This window comes from Euprymna scolopes, chromosome 2, assembly GCF_053919585.1.
Source record: "Euprymna scolopes isolate OS-2025 chromosome 2, ASM5391958v1, whole genome shotgun sequence".
Lineage (NCBI taxonomy): Eukaryota > Metazoa > Mollusca > Cephalopoda > Sepiida > Sepiolidae > Euprymna > Euprymna scolopes.
Genome location: NC_136483.1, coordinates 83,452 through 100,834, shown reverse-complemented (window position 1 = coordinate 100,834; position 17,383 = coordinate 83,452).

Below are 17,383 nucleotides of genomic sequence, written 5' to 3'. Positions count from 1 at the left end.
GGACATAACCCATTATGGTGGTCAGCACTTCCTCACACGGACCAACGAGGTTTGCGATCTGGCGACTATTAACAAGACAGGACTCGGCTAGTGTCATCCGTCAATTAGAGTCCATATTTTACGAGCGGGGGCAACCTGAGGAGATTCTCACTGACAACGACACAGCCTTTTGCAGCGGAGAATTCAGGCGTTTCGTAGACGAGTGGGGGATCCGGCTTAGACACAGTTGTGCGTATTTACTGAGTGGCAACCGTATAGCGGAGCGGTGCCACCGAAGTGTGAAGAGGATAGCAGCAAGGAAGCAATGTACGATTGCAGAGGCAGTTTTTAGGTACAATACAACACCAAAGGATTACGCAACTGCTATCGAGTGCGCATTCAGGGCATTGACGCCTGCCTGCCTAATCAGAAGAGGACGCAAGGACGGTACAAGTTAGGGGTCACCGTCTGGGTAAAGCCTCGATGTACGACCAGTTTCAGAAGAGGACGGATCACCGGCATAATTAGTGAGCAGGCTGTGCTGGTTGATGGTACTCCAAGGCATGTGAGGGATGTCAAGCCCGCCCTTGATACAAACCAAATGGCGAACAGCGAAAGTGATGAATCATCCAATGATGAAATGTGGATCCGACCTAAGCCCCATTGCCGTGATGACATGGCTGAGAACCTCAGCGCAGATGGCGATAATTCCAGCGCCACGTCTGAGAGCCCCAATGACGATGGAGCCCAGCTTGATGGGAGGACTGCTGGCAACGTTAATGGCGACAGTCTGTTACTCCTTCTGAGAGCTCGGATAAAGATGGAGCGCAGCCGGATAGTAGGACTGTGGACACTGACCCAAGTAGCCCTGATAAAGATGTGAAATCCAGCTAATCCCCCTCCGTATGAGTGCTCGTAACAAACGACCGCGGCCGCAATGCCGCATGTGTGATCTTGAGACCAGGGGGGGGGGAGTAAAGTCGAACAGAATGAAGGAAGAAAGCGAACACGTGTCTGCGCGTGTTGTCTTACTGCTGGGAGGATCACAGGGAGGGCAGAAATTAAAAATGGCGGCTGTGGTTTTTGTAAGATTATTGAGCGATGACGTCACCCCTCACGTGACTGTTTTTGTGCCCGCCGATTGGCTGATGAAGAACGCTTGGACAATAAAAGGAGTATGTTCAGAAGATCGAGAACAGTGTGTATCAACTGCATCAGTGTGATTAGAAGTTCGACGTGTGTTAATCAACTGTCGTAGTTGTGAAACGAATTCAAGCTTTTAGAAGTTCGACGTGTGTGTTAATCGACTGCCATAGTTGCGAAACGAATTCAGGCTATAGAAATTTAGATGTTATGTAATAGAAAATATTAAGAAAAAGTTTCAATAACAAAAGAGAAATGTTGTTGTTATATTTTCATTTAAATTATTTTGTTCTTACTGTTTAAAATATTTTCATTTAAATTGTTTTTTTCTTACTATAAAATACAAGATATGCAAATTCAGTTTCTTGCCACGTGATTTTGCACGTGTTCCTTTTTCATAAAAAGACTGAGTTCTTTCTCTCTTGCTTTAGTAGCTGTGAATTTTGTTCGATGAAGCCTTGGAAAGAGGTTTGTTTTACGTCTTCATTCATTTACAACACTACAATTTATTGAACAAAAATTTCTTTCCCTCATGGCGATTATTCGTCTGGACAAATTTGACGTATCCTCGACAGACCCTCAGGCTAGCGAGCTTTGGAGATTGTGGTTTCGTAAATTTAATTACTATTTATCAACTATTGCTTCGTTAAACCCTGATCTAAGTTCTTTATTTAAACATCGGTCCCACCGTTGGTGACGTTATCGGGGGTTGTTCAGAATTTGAACACGCTGTCGAATTACTGAAAGGTGTTTACGACAAGTCTCCAAGCGTTATTCACACTAGACATTTGCTTTCCACGCGTTTGCGGCAAGAAAACGATTCCGTCGACCAATATCTTCAGGTTTTGAATCGACTTGCCGCTGAGTGTTACTTTAAAGGCGTTACTCCTACTACTTACAGGCTCATTTTCGTGCTGAATCATACGCTTCCGCGATTGAATACGCTACTACTACTTCTATTAGAACTAACAATGTGTCTACTGATCCTGCCGAGGAGGCCACTATTACTAAAATTTCTGATTCTACTGGTTCTCGTATGGGGTGTGACTCTGTACAATTTTCTGCTGCCCTTCCTGCTCATGGCAAGTGTTACATCTGTAGAGGGAGACGTCACTTTAAGGATGATCGCAGTCATTGGACCTCGGGATATTCTCAAAATCTGCGCCCTAACCAAGATCAACTGTGCCCCTGTGAAATTGTTTCGAAACTTAACCCCTGACTGCAAACTTATTGCTACTTAATCCAGAAATTACCGTGTGGAGAATGCTCCATTCATTGAAAAGGAAATTCTACAACTGCTGGAAGATGATGTAACTGAAACAATTCTTTCACCATGGCGTGCTCAGATTGCTGTGACTTCGTCGCCTAATAAAAAAACCATTAGTAGTTGATTTCTCCCAAACCATTAACCGTTTCACCTTACTTGATGCATACCCTTTGCCTCGGATTGAGGATCTCGTGAACCAAATAGCCTAATATAGTATATTTAGTACAATTGACTTATCCAAAGCGTACTACCAGATCGAAATTTGTCCCGAAGATCGGCCCTACACGGCCTTTCAAGCTAATGGGGTTTCTGCTTTTCGAGGGTTTATGAATTCTTTTATTTCTGACAACAAGTTATCTGGAATTTTTTCATATATATATATATATATATATATATATATATAATTATTTTTTTTTTTTACTATAATAATTAAATACCTACAGACACTAGTGTTTCATCCTTTCGGGATTCTTCAGTGCAGGGTGTCACGATTACTACCAGTCGAACGATTCGAACCCCGCGACACGAGACATCTCTGGCTCGATTAGCGGAGGCCGTATCCATTCGGCTACCATTAACCGTGTGAAATAGCGTTGAATTTTAAACATTTGCGCTAAAACTCAGGAGGAACATTTGGAATGTTTTCTAAAGGCTACCTAGGCATATAACCTCGAAATAACCCGAGAAAAATCAAAGTTTTCACTTCATTCCATCAATTTGCTTGGGTACCACATTTGTAACGGGACCATGCAACTAGATCCCGAGTGTTTGAAACCTCTTTTACAAATGCCTCCTCCTTCCAATTCAGATTCGTTAAAGAGGTGTCTTGGAATGTTTTCGTAATATTTGAAATGGAGACCTAATATTCATACAAAATTCGTCCACTGGTCGAAAATAAGCAATTCCCAATGCCTCCTATAGTTATCAATTCCTTTGGAAAACTTAGAAAGGACTTTGCCGAATCGTCTGTAAAAGTTATTGATGATGTATTACCATTTACTATAGAAACCAATGCCTCATAAAAGGCTATCGGAGGCACTCTCCTACAGACTGAGAGGCCTGTAGCGTTCTTTTCTCGATCGCTAAACCCATCTGAAATACGACGTCACATAGTCGAGAAAAAGGCTTATGTCATAGTCGAGTGCGTCCTAAAATGGATGGTTATCCTTGCTGGGAAGCACTTTACTATTGTAACAGACCAGCAAGCCATATCTTTTATATCTTCTCCCGTTGGCATACGATATAAAACACCATCACGGAAGTGAAAACATTGCTGCCGATGCATTATCGAGAGTATGTGGTGCTGCTGCTTCTTCCATGGAGGAATTAAAGTTACTACACAATTGATTAATACATCCTGGAGTAGAGCGCTTTTGGCATTTTGTAAGATCACGAAATTTTTTTTATTACATTTTCACCCCAAATAAGGCACATTGCCACTTTGTTGTAGGGGGGCTACTATCAGGGACATAGGAATCAGAGACACTGTGTAGGGAGTTGGGCAGCAAGCTGTCGGTTCTATGCCATATTCAATTGATGAAGTCCGGCGTGTGACATCTGAATGTACGACTTGTGCCAAAATAAAACCTCAATTCTTCGATTCTACTAATAATACACTGATCCGTTCTATTGCTCCATTTCAGCGCCTCTCTATAGACTACAAAGGACCTGTCCCGCTATCTTCGACGAGATATCGTTACATATTTACTGTCGTGGATGAATACAGTCGATTTCCTTTTGCTTTCCCTTGTCGCGATTGTTCTTCGCAAACCGCAATCCAGTGCCTGACAAATATTTTCTCCATATTCGGACTCCCCTCATTTATACATTTCGATCGAGGAACTTCGTTTTTATATCATTGATATTCTAAATTACCTTTTCTTTTGCTAAATAAACACGTTCCAATCCTTTATTTGCATATCTGGCTTAAATATTCATGATATTAAATTTCATTACGACTAAAAATCGAATTGTTCTATTTTTACAATTGTAGTGTTGAAAATGAATGAAGACGTAAAACAAAACATCTTTCCAAGACTTTATTGAACAAAATTCACAGATACTAAAGCAAGAGAGAAAGAAGATCTTTTAAAGAAAAGGGAACGCGTGCAAAATCACGTGGCAAGAAACTGAATTTGCATATCTTATATTTTATAGTAAGAACAAAACAATTTAAACGAAAATATTTTAAACAGTAAGAACAAAATAATTTAAATGAAAATATGACAATCTCCTCCACTTGTAAAAGAGATTGTAAATATTGTTGTTTTATAAACCCAGTCGCTGGACTGGTCTGCGAATTCCGTTAGATCAGCGTGGAGGTAGTTCGCTATTCGAAGGACCGGTGGCCCTCTGGGAAAGTTGGTTCTCAGGGTTCTAACTATTATAGTCAAATTCATCTTTTGTATTAGGTGTAGTACTAACAGGAATTGTTTAGGTCAACTGGGTCGGGTCTGCATTTGCAATGTCGCATTGAATACTTTTAGTAGGATTGTGAGGTCTATCAGAGCGTGGAGAGCGAGTTAGATGTCTCAGCACTACTGAATCTTCCCGGTCATCATTATGTCGTATCCTTGCCTGTGTAGGGTTAGGATAGGATTAAGTTTGTTGCAAAGTTCTTGGAAAAGAAATTGGCTTTGTCAGATGCTGACGAAATCATTTCAGGCCTGTTGATGATTGTCGGGATAGAGGACAAGCATCTATTTAGGACTTTGTTTGTCATTCGCAAAAAAACTCATGGGCAACCAAGCCTTTTTTCTTCTGCCTTATACTTGATGGACTGAGCATACGACGCTCTCGCGTTTTTAATGTCATTTTGCTGTAATTGCTGGTGTTTCTGTAGACTAATATATTTTCAAACGTCTATTACCTGTTTCTTTCATTTTCAAGCAATTTTCAAGCAATTAAAATAGTGGTATTTATATGTATTGGCGACACCAACTTTAAGAGTGTACCAAGGCTGGCTGGTCGGTTTTTGTTGGGATTTTTTTAGGGGTATGTAGTTGTCTATGCCGATAGTTAACCAATCAGTTACGTCAGATACTATTGCAGGCCTATTCTTTTTAAACAGAGCGCAGGTGTAGTTCTGATATAAACGTTCAGAAACCGTCCCAGTCATCCATCAAATATCGCTACCCTGTTCGATGGAAAGGCGGATTTGGAAATTTGTTATACTTCAATTTTACCTTATAGAGATAGATGAGTGATCAGGAGATCCAATCAGAGACATTATTGAAGAGTACCACAGTTCAGGTCCTGTTAGAAAAAGACCTAAAACACTTACAAAGTGTAAATCAGCATCAGGTACTTGAGTAATGTGGTAAGCAAGCTTGGTTACGTCATCAGAGAAAGAGAAAGCATGATAAAATCTCCTTTTTGTCTTCTATTTTATTCGAGTAAACTAGTTGTGCCACATTGTGAACATTAAAATCTTCACAGACGTAAATATTGGCTGGGAGATGAGCAGACAGGTTATGATCAAGTTGCTTAGCGATACTATCAAAGATAATCCATTATTATGTAGACGGTTTTTTGTTTTGTTTTTTAATTGGGATTCACCACTTATCAAGGCTCGAAACCACCCGAGAATTAAGGAATGTAAGGTGTTAATTTAGTAATCCTTAATGGTAAACATTGAGTAGAATCTGATTATTTATGGGCTCGGCTCAACAATAATTTGTTTACATTGGATTTGAATGCTGCAATGTTGTATTCAACCGGGAAACAGGACAGTGGGACAGTGCTCCACAATCGCGAAGTTCTAGGAAAGAATCTTTGTTCATTGAATCTGCGTTTAGATTTAGGCACAGATAGAGAGTGAGAGAAATCATTTATAGTGGTTGTAGCTAGGTGGGTGTTTATGTGAAAGTTGAGAAAGGGGAATCATAGATTGGAGTTCAGTATAGCACTTTCTATGAAAATGACGATAGAGTAGAGACAGGTTCGCAACGTCTCTTCTGTGGGAAAGACGTGGCACGCAAGAGAAAAGGGCATCACATATTAGGTTTAGAAGCCGGCTTTGAGTTCTGCCAAGAATGGATAGAGCGCGCTGAGCAGATCCTGCATAGATCTGAAAACAATACTCCATTTTAGGACGTACCTGGATTGCATCGGCAATGAGATACCTGCTGGAGTGCTAGAGTGATCGAACAATTTTTCCAGCGATCTTGGCGACAGATTTGATGCATGCGTTTCATTTTAGATGATGAGTATAGTTAAGTCCTATAAGCTTTTTAAGACATGGAAGTTCTTCAAGATGAGAGCCATTCATTTCAATTGGGGTCTGGTCGGTTATGCATTATTTTACGTAATATTGTTTCATATTCATTTAAACGTATCAAATAGCGTGTTATGTTTTAGAGAGAAATGTGAAATAAACTATTTTGACTTCAACATATTTTCATAAGTTTGTGTTTGGACTGCGTAAATGATATATCTAGTTTTATAGTTATTAATTAGTACAGTTTTAAAATTAAAAAAAACTTGGCTGAAAGTTTGACAAGACTGGAACAAATGTTTTAACAATTATAACACGTGAAAAATAAAGATAAGTACTAAAGTGCATACAAAAAATAAAAATAAGTCTGACTTTATTTCTATAAAAAGTAGTAATTTTGTTTTAAGCTTATAGCAATTAGGCTTAAGCTTAATTGACTATTAATCCTGCCATAGTGAAAAATGCTTATTAAATATGGAAAGATTTTTCTTCTTTTTTTTAAACTTAAAAAGAAAAGACACGCACATTTTTAGCATGAGCTATACTTAGTATCTTATTACTAATTTTGATTTATTTTCGAGGTTTCACCGTGTCCTGTGCTTTTTGATAGTGTTTTGCAACGTATATTAAAATAAATACGGAACACCGGAATATTAAAACGTTAAGTCGTTTTACTTTTTAAATAAAAGCAAGACTGCGTGACTGTCAGGTAGGACACTTGAAATGAAGGAATTATTCTTTGTAACTGAAACTCTTTATGACGATAAAGTTCAGCTTCTTGCATTGCGGATATTTATCGTGGAAAGATAAGTGCCTACTAAAGATTTGGGGTGCTCACAGTCCTTGATTAGAGATATGGATGATATAAAAAGCAGCGAACTTTTTTCTGTAGACAGTCCGAAAGTTGTCGAAAGAATTCGGAAAACGGATGAAATTTCCAGGGTATGCGCTAAACCTACCCTTTTGAAGTTAGTTACTGGAGTTTGGTGGGTCGGTTTACGATTAAAGAAATTAGATATTAGTGAGTGATTGCATTAGATAGATCTGATGATGCTTAATGATAAAGTTAAACTATATTGTGACACAAAAGGGAAAAATGCGATAATTATTATGTACTGTTGATATCCGATTAAGTCCGAGGCACGGATAATGCCTCTGGCCCGTCGTAATTGTCACGAATAATCTCGTCAAAAGTGACTGAGCACTGAAGAGACAAACATATGCCAAAATTGTCTTGAATAATCTCGCCAAATAGTAACTGAGCCGTTAAGCGACAAACGGGGGCATGGACTAAAAATGGATTAGATAAACTAGTATTCTCTCAAATAATCTCATTAAAATTAACTGAGCAATAAAGAGATTAATTAGTCATAGGACTAGAAACAATGTTATGACTAGTTTAATAAAGCTTTCAAGAAGTTTTAACCAGAAGAAAACTATTTGGGCAGTTGCTGTAAACATATATCAATGAGCAAGGAGAGATATAAATGTTATGACTGATAGAATATTGAAATAGAATCAAGGGTTGGTGTAAGGGAATAAGAAAAGGCAGCTTAACGGAAAAACTCACACGCAAAAAATATGTATTAATGTATCTTGAAACACAATTAACATTATAATATATGTGTTATGAAGACCGTCAAAAAGCAATAAACTGATTTTATTACTAAAATAAAAAAAATATCCCGTTTCAGTTTGGAGAATTTACAAACTCAGGATCAACAAATATCGAAGACTATGAAAAATACGATTTGGCTTTGCATGATTGGACTGACTTTGTAAAATATTTGTAACATTTAAAACTGTATTCTTGGACAACCAAACAGGACACTTCAATACTGCTTAAGTGAAATTTCTGGAACAAAGAAAAACATACATTATCGCTATTTAAACAGTTCGACAAGTTTTGTTTTACTACAAGGCCAAGAGGCCACTCGAGGATAAGGGTTAAAGAGTGTACAGTAGAAATTAGACAATATAGTAATGGAAATTCGGTAAATTTGTTAACTTCTATGGAACGGTTCATCAAAAACTTGTTTACGTTAGGCTTGAAGACAACCATATTGTAATCAGCTAGAAACACAGGAAAACGGAAGGTAATTCCACAGGCGTGCAGTTCTAAGAAAGAAGCTTTGTTCATGGAATCTACGTTTAGGTTTGGGCATAAAGAATGGGGGGAAATTAGTGATAGTGTTTTTTGCCAGGCGGGTGTTTATTATGAAAGTCTGGGGAGGGGCCCATAGATTGGAGCTCAGCCAAGCACTTGCCATGAAAATAATGATAAAGCAGAGACAAACTCGCAACATCTCCTCTGTGAGAAAGGGGTTGCAGGGAAGAGAAAAGGACACCCCCTACGAGGCTACAAAGTCTATTTTGAACTCTATCAAGGCAGGAAAAGTCCTTTCTAGCAGCTCCTGCAAAGATGTGGCAACAGTACTCCATCCTTGGACGTACCTGGCTCTTATATAGATAGGAAATTGCATTCGCAGTGAGATATCTACTGGATCGATAGAAGGATCCCATCATCTTTCCAGCGGCCTTGGCAACGGATTTAATGCATGTGTTCTATTTAAGATCAGGAGTAAAAGAAGCCCAGAAGCTTGTCAAAACATGAGGCCTCCCCAAGACGAGAGTCATTCATTTCAATTGATGCCTAATGGGGATCGGAGCGTTGATGATGAAAAGATAAAAGCTTAGTTTTAGATGCATTAAAAGTAACAAGCCACCTCTGTTTCCATTGTACCACTTGCTCAAGATCAGAGGAGAGAGAATCAGAGACAACTTGGTCGTTTACGGTCTTAGATGTGCTACCATAGATAGTAGTGTCATCAGCATAAATTTCTACGAATGATGTTAGAATGTGATTTGGAAGATCATTAATGTAGATCAGGAAGAGAGTTGGGCCGAGGATGGACCCCTGAAGGACACCAGCATTAATACTGAGAGATTCTGATTTCTGCCTATCAACCACTACTCCTATGAACCTATCAGAAAGAAATGGTTTAATAATTAAGAAGACATTTCCAGCTATACCATAGTGAGAGATCTTGTGAACCTTTATGCCATACTCTATCAAAGGCCTTTGATATGTCAAGAGCAATTGCCCTAGGAAGGTAGCCTCCGTCGAAAGATTCGCTAATCCTATGAGATATAACTGTAAGCACATCTGCTGTAGATCTAGCAGAATGGAAACCATATTGCGTGTCACTAAGAAGGTTGTTTTGCTGAGATGGTTGATTACTTCTCAATATAACACAGATTCCAGCAACTTACTCATGACGCACAGTAGACTTATTGGCCTGTACTGAGAGGAAGATAACCGATCACCTGAATTCTTAAATACTGGCATACTGATGAGATGTTCCAAGGTAACGGGAAGTAATTCTTTCTAAGAAAACGCTTAAACAGTTTTGTAAGGATGCGCGCTGGTTCTGGTTGAAATCTTTTGAGTACTATAATTGGAATACCGTCAGGGCCGGTTGTTTTACTGGGATCAAGGTTTTGATTAGCTTGGCAACATCACATACAGATATTTGTATATCACATAGCATGTTTTCTGATACAGGAGGAAATATTGGGGGTTGGCGGCGTTGGTCGCAAAGGGTACAATTAGCTGCAAAGTTCTTGGCAAAGAGTTTGGCTTTGTCTGATGCTGACGAGATTACTTCAGTTTCATTTATTAGAGTTGGGATAGAACACACGCTTCTGTTCAGGATTCTGTTTGCTATTTGCCAAAACTGGTGGGAACCAAGCCGCTGCTCAGCTACTTTGGACGACGGACTGAGCATACAACTCTCTAGCGTTCTTTATTACTTTTTTACCGAGGTTGCTGGCAGTCCTGAAAGCGGCTTTAGTCTCAGTACATCTATTTCGTTGGCAGCAATGGAAAAAAAAGTGATTTCAATGGCAGCAGCACATTCTGGAAAGAACCACGACTGGCTGTTAGGGTTTTGTTGGAATTTTTTCGAGGGTATGAAACGGTCTACACCTACAATTAACTATTCGGTCAGGTCTGATACATCCTTTTTAAACATGGAACGCAAAGTTAGATCTGATATAAATTTACGGAAGCTATCCCAGTCAGCCATAGAGTATTGATATACTGTACGATAGTATTGGGCACACGGGTGGGTTCGTGAACAATCTGAGTTAGGTCATAAGCAATGGAGAAATCATGACAGAACCTCCCCTCATCATCGGTCTTGTTTGAGTGAGTTAACCATTCCACATTATGAACATTGAAGTCTCCACAAACATGAATATTAACTGAAGGATAAGCAGATAGGACGTACTCAATTTTCTCAGATATCCTTTTAAAGATAGTAACTCCACTATTGTGGGGGCGATAGAGAGCAAATATAAATGTAGTTGTTTAAGCAAGTGAAACCCGGAAGCATATATAGGGTAAGTTTGGATCTTCTCTGGAGATGTCCCTACCACATGGAAAGCCATCTTTTATATAGGCACATATTCCATGCCCATGCCGATCTTAGTTTCTAGAGCAATAGCTCTTGACATATCAGAGGCTTTTGAGAGTGTATGGCATAAAAGTTGATGAATTTTTTCAGGGTGTTTGGAAGCATTTTTCCTTAAGGCAACGTCTATTTCTTTGTTCGTTGGTAATTGTTATAAACATATTAAAACGGTGTCTTTAAATATTTGGAAGAATACTTCGGAATTTTATTATTTTTAAATAGGAAAGAAAAAAAATAAATAAGGAAAGGTATTTCTGAGAAAAAGTATGAAATGGAAATATCGAACACTATACAGTAATACATGATTATTTGGAATTTAGTATGCATGTTTTACTTTGTGAACTTTTGAGTTTTCTTTGCTTGTTTTCTTTTATTGCCTCAAGCAGGTTTAAATTCTTGTAAAGAATTTTTTAGAAGGGATGGTATGTAATATGGTACATATGAACATATGGGAAAATATCATCTGCAGCGAAGAATGGCTTGCTTTCGAAAAGATTAGCAGCAGCAGTAGCCGAAAAACGCGCATATGCAAATAAGGAAGTGTTCGTGAGTTGGCGCGGCAAGAAAAACAGAAAAAACACCACGTGCTCGGGGAGAAATAAAGTCGATGTCGAAGAAAATCAACGTGTAAAATCGAGGACGAGCATGGGTTGGCTGTGGCTGGCATGCGGTCGAAGGAAGAAGAAAAGTGTACACCAGGCAGGATAGAGGATGGCGAGAGAATTTTAGTGGTGTCGAGACGGGAAAGTAACGGTCATAAAAACTTTTGTTAAAAAGAAAAAAATTCGACCCGGATATTTGTTCATTTATTTCCTTTGTTCGTTGGTAACTGCAACGTTATACTATGAGTTTATGATTTCTAGCCAACAACGACTACTCTTTTAAACCTATCATAGAGAAAGTTTTTATAATTGAGAGAACATTTCCAGCTATTCCATAGCTAACGATCTTGTGAAGTAGATCTTTAGGTTACACACTATCAAAAGCCTCTGATATGTCAAGAGCTATTGCTCTAGAAACGAAGCACTTGTCAGAAGATTCACTAATCCTGTGTGATATCGCAGCTGTAGATTTCGTAGAATGGAAACCATATTGCATGTCAGTGAACAGGTTATTTTTGCTGGAAATTTTTATCACTTCTCTGTTTATCTCAGATTCCAGCACTTTATTCTATAAAACACAGGAGATTGATTGGACTGTACTGAAAAGGGGATGACCGATCTTCGGAATTTTTTAATACGGGGCAAACTGATGAAGTTTTCCAGTGTGTTTGGAAGCATTTCTCCTTAAGGCAACGTTCAAATAGCTTTGTAAGTATGGGAGCTAGTTCCTGTTGAAGATTTTTTAACATTATGACCGGAATACCATCGGTCTCTTTTGCTTAAATGAAATCAAGGTTTTTCATAAGCTTGGCAACATCACATACAGATATTTGCTTACTGCATAGTATGTTTTCAGTCATAGGATGAAATATAAGAGGTAGGTGGCCCCGATAACAATGGGTAGAATTTGCCGCAAAGCGCTTGGCAAATAGTTTTGCTTTGTCAGATGCTGACGAAATTACCTCAGGTCCATTGATGATGGTAGGGATAGAGGACACGTTTTTGTTTAGGATTCTGCTTGATATTTGCCAAAGCTGGTGGGAACCAAGCCACTGCTCAGCTACTTTAAACTTGATGTATAGAGTATGCGAATATTTTGCTTTCTCTATTACTCGTTTACAATGGTTGCTGGTAGTCCTAAAGGTGGCTTAGTTTCATAACATCTATTACGTTGGTAAAAATGGAAGTGGTGATTTATGTGCGCAATGGGGTGAACCACAGCTGGCTGTTGGGCTGTTGCTGAAATTTTTAAAGGGTATGAAGCAGTCTATACCGACAATTAACCATTCAGTTAGGTCAGATATTATAGAGGACACATTCTTTTTTAAGATAAACGTAAGCCCAGAAAATCTAGCACTCTTATTAGTGACATAGCAACAGAGTGCCAATCAGACAAATATATTTATTCGTCCTATTAAGGAGTTATATGTCCCGTTGTAAATGTATTTCTATGTGTAATGTATATGTGCAAATAGCCACACCAACAACGAACATTATACACACTAGATGTATTGATATGCAGTATGCAATAACAAAAACTAGAGACGGTACCCGATATAAATATGGACGGTATAAATATATGAATGCACGTTCGTTATATAAACAACTATATAACAATAGCAGAGCTGCGCACTTATCCTGATTTTGTTTGACATCTACTTTGTCGTCATGCTCATTCAGTCTTTTGGTGACTTCACAGAGAAAATCTATCTCCACACCCTTTCAGACGGTAAACTCTACAATATTGCCAGACTGAGGGCTAAAACCAAGATCCATAGGGTCTTCATTTGTAACCTGTTGTTCGTGGGCAATGCTGCACTGGTTGCCAACAGCATTGAAAACTTTCAGCGTCTCCAGGACAGCTTCTGTAAGGTTTGTGATGATTTTCAAATAACCATCAATTTGACGAAGACTAATATCATGAGCCAGCACACTTCAATCACCATAAACAGCTACCAACATGAAGCCGTGAAAGTTTCCACATACCTGGGGTCAGCTGTAACTTACAGAGCTCCACAGACATATAGGTCATGCAACCTCAAAATTCGCCAAACCAGCCCCCACCGTGTGGGAGAACAGAAAATTAACAATAACGACCAGGATGACGGTGTATAAAGCTTGCGTTCTGAGCACGCTGCTGTACGACAGCGAGTTTTGATTGCCGTATGTATATCCGGAAAGGTGTCTCCACACCTTTCACATGGGTAATCTGGGGAGTATCGTCGGTTACAAATCGTCAGATATCATCACCAACACTGAGGTTCTTGAGTGTATGGATGTGCCCAGCTTCGATTCAAAGACACGTGTAAAAGAGATATGAAAGAGGTTGACATTGACCCCGGAAGCTTGGAGGCAATTTCTGATCAGCGCGATCTATGAAAATACCAGGTTACCAGCGGCCTCAAAGGAGATGAGAATAAACTGCACAAGTTGTGACAGGAAACGCGATGCCAACGCAAAGAATGGCTACGCCGATCGTAGAGCCCCGTTGAACAACTTATCTAAACGTGAGTGAAATAGAATTGATCAAAAGAGTGCGAACAGAATTTTCAGAAGATAAAATGTGATTTGTTGTTAGTTCTATCACAAGATCATCTTGCCGCTGAATGTGATGCTAGTAATTACAGGATTGAAGCAATGGTTTTTTTATGAAGCTGAATATGGGACTGAAAAATCTATAGTCGATTCCTCTCTAGTAGAACTTTATGTCAGCCGAAAGAATTTATAGTCAGACTGTAAAGAAGAACCAAGCCATGATTTATGCAGTAAAAACACCAAAGAAATATTTATAGATAGACAGTTACTCTACAAACGGATCAACGACCGTTACTATTTTCAGATCTAAGAAGAATACCTCTAACATTACAACTAACAGATTAAAGAACTGTTAGATGATGTTATTAAATTATAATTATTTAAAGATTAAACTTTTATGCTCAAAGAAACCTAAGCGTTCCGATGGCTTGTCTAGACTAATTTTGGATTTTTAGAGCCTTTATAAGATACGGCAATAGCTGTTTTAAGGAATAATAAGTATTAGTGCTACTATGACTATTGCAGATGAATTTGGAAGATATCAAGACGAAAAGCGGTAAAATGCGAATTCATTAGGAAACTGAAAAAATAGTAGAGCTCAATGAAATATACAAAAATATATTTAAAATATTACACTTTTCGATACGAGATGATGTACTAGTATACCCAAAAGAAAATGTTTAAAGAATTTCACATCGGGCATCCAGGCATTTCAAGGGAGACCATCTTAATGTTAAGCTGTATGTATTAGTCTGGGATAGATCAGGATATCGAAATCATTTTGAAAGGTGTTACAGTTCCAAAGTCTGGTAAAAGCCCAGCCCTAGCAAAATTAGACGTTCACTAGTCGAGAATCCATATTAATTATGCATGATACTTACACGTCATTACTGCCTAATAGATGTCAACAGCTATATAAAGTAATCGGAAATATTCGGATGTAAACAGTTGACAGTTGCAACTTATATAAATATGTTGAATAAACTGTAAGACACTTTGGTGTGTTTAAAACAATAGTAAATGACAATGGGTGAGAGTTTAAGATAATGACATTTAAAGATTCTGCATATCGTTGTCAATTTCAACAATCCTACCTCACTTTTCCGATCCATGTTCAACATATAAATGAAAAGATTCGTTAATAGTTTTAAAATACTTTCAAGGAAAATTTATGGTTTGATGAAAGCAGCATTTGGACATTTTTATCGGTGTGCAGAAACATTCCTAACCGAAACACCATTAACGGCATATCACCAGCCGAACTGTTTGCAAGCAAAGTTCGGTAACATTTTCAATGTTCCGGAGTTCAACAAAGAAATACGCGAAAAGAACAATGTGCAACTAATTTTTCTTTTTTTTTTTAATTTAAGTTTTCTTCAAAACCTAAAAAGAGGGGAAGGATTTGTTTGAAGATGAGACAAATGATAGAAGACGTGAAAGAATAGATTATATATTGAAATATAAATAAATGAACATAAGAGACACTTAACCAATTAAATCCCAGATGTAAAAAAAATAAGAAAATGTGGATTTTTTTTCATGGTAGTCACCTCTTATCGAGGCCCGGAAGCCACTCGGGGATAAGGGTTTTTGCGTGCACAGTAATCAATGAAATAATATCGTAGTAATCGTTAGTAATGGAGATTTGATGAAGTGTCTTAGTTATGGGGGATGTTTATACGGAATTTGTTTATGTTGGACTTTAAGACATCCAAGTTGTAGTTAGGTGTAACACCCTCTCTTATGAAGTTACGTAAGGACCCTTGATCTTCAAAAACTTGGCTCGTTTCATCTGGTACTTCTAGAGGCCGTCACATTGAATCTGGTATGCTGAAAGCGAATATCGAAGCTCACGCAAGAAAAGAAAGACAACTGACGCTTGAATTCTATTCTATGGAAGGTTAATTCCACAAAGTTTACAGACTGTTTACATATATGTACACGTGAAGTTCTTAAGACATTTCTCTCAGAAGCAGCGACGGATGGAGAGGGGAGTGGTTACGTCTCAGGGAGCGGTATTGTTACTTCGAGTTTCAGGCACAAACTCTGGCTAGAAACTGGCTAATTTTGCTCGACACTAGCACTATATAGTAATGTCAGGCGTGAGGAGATGATCTCAGAAGCCAATCAAATTACGCTACGAATTTGGGAACCCCCAAATTTTGCGGGTGTGCAATTCGGCCATATCACTAATTTTGCAAACTGGGCTCAAAGTCAACATCTAATTCTCATGACCCCATAGGCCAGCAGCTGTCAGTCAGAACCCCTAGTACTGACTCGTCAGGCCAGACGATGTCAATCCTATTGTTCTAACATTTCCTGTCATCAATTTCGAATAACAAAATATATCTCCGATTTCCAAACAATAAAGCAAATCATATATATTTTGACAATGAAATAAAATATATATTTATATCTTCTATTTTGGGTTTTTGGGATATCCGCTGTTGCCCGAGACCTATGAAAGTAATCTTAGCATAGTTATGCGGTTTTCTTCAGCTCCTTATTGGGGAGCAAACGCTCCCTTAAGTCAATTACGTTACAAGATGGAGAACAGGAAAACGGAAGAGAGTTCCACAGGCATACACTTCTAAGAAAGAACCTTTGTTCATGGAATCAACGTTTTGATTTAGGCACAGATGAAGAATGGGGAAAATTATTAACAGTGGTTTCAGCTAGACTGGTGTTTGTCGTGAAAGATTGGCGAGGGGTGACCAGAGATTGGAGCTCAGACGAGCACTTGCCATGGAAATAACGATAAAACAAAAACAGGCTCGCAACATCTCTTCTGTGGGAGAGAGGTTGCAGGGAAGAGAAAAGGTCATCCCCCACTAAGCTACGAAGTCTCTTTTTTACTCTGTCAAGGTAGGATAGGCAGCTCCTGCCCAGATATGACATCAGTACTCCATCCTTGGGCGTACTTGGCTTTTATATAGATAGAGACTTGCATCAGCAGTGAGATATTTACTGGAGCGGTAGAAGGATACAACCATTTTTCCAGCGACCTTGGCAACAGACTTGATGTACGTGCTCCATTTCAGATGAGGGGTCAAGGTCAATCCCAGAAGCTTGTCAAAATACGGGGCCTTCCCATGACGAGAGCCATCCATGTCAATTGATGCCAGATGGAGATCAGAGCGTTGAGCATGTAAAGATAGGAGCTTGG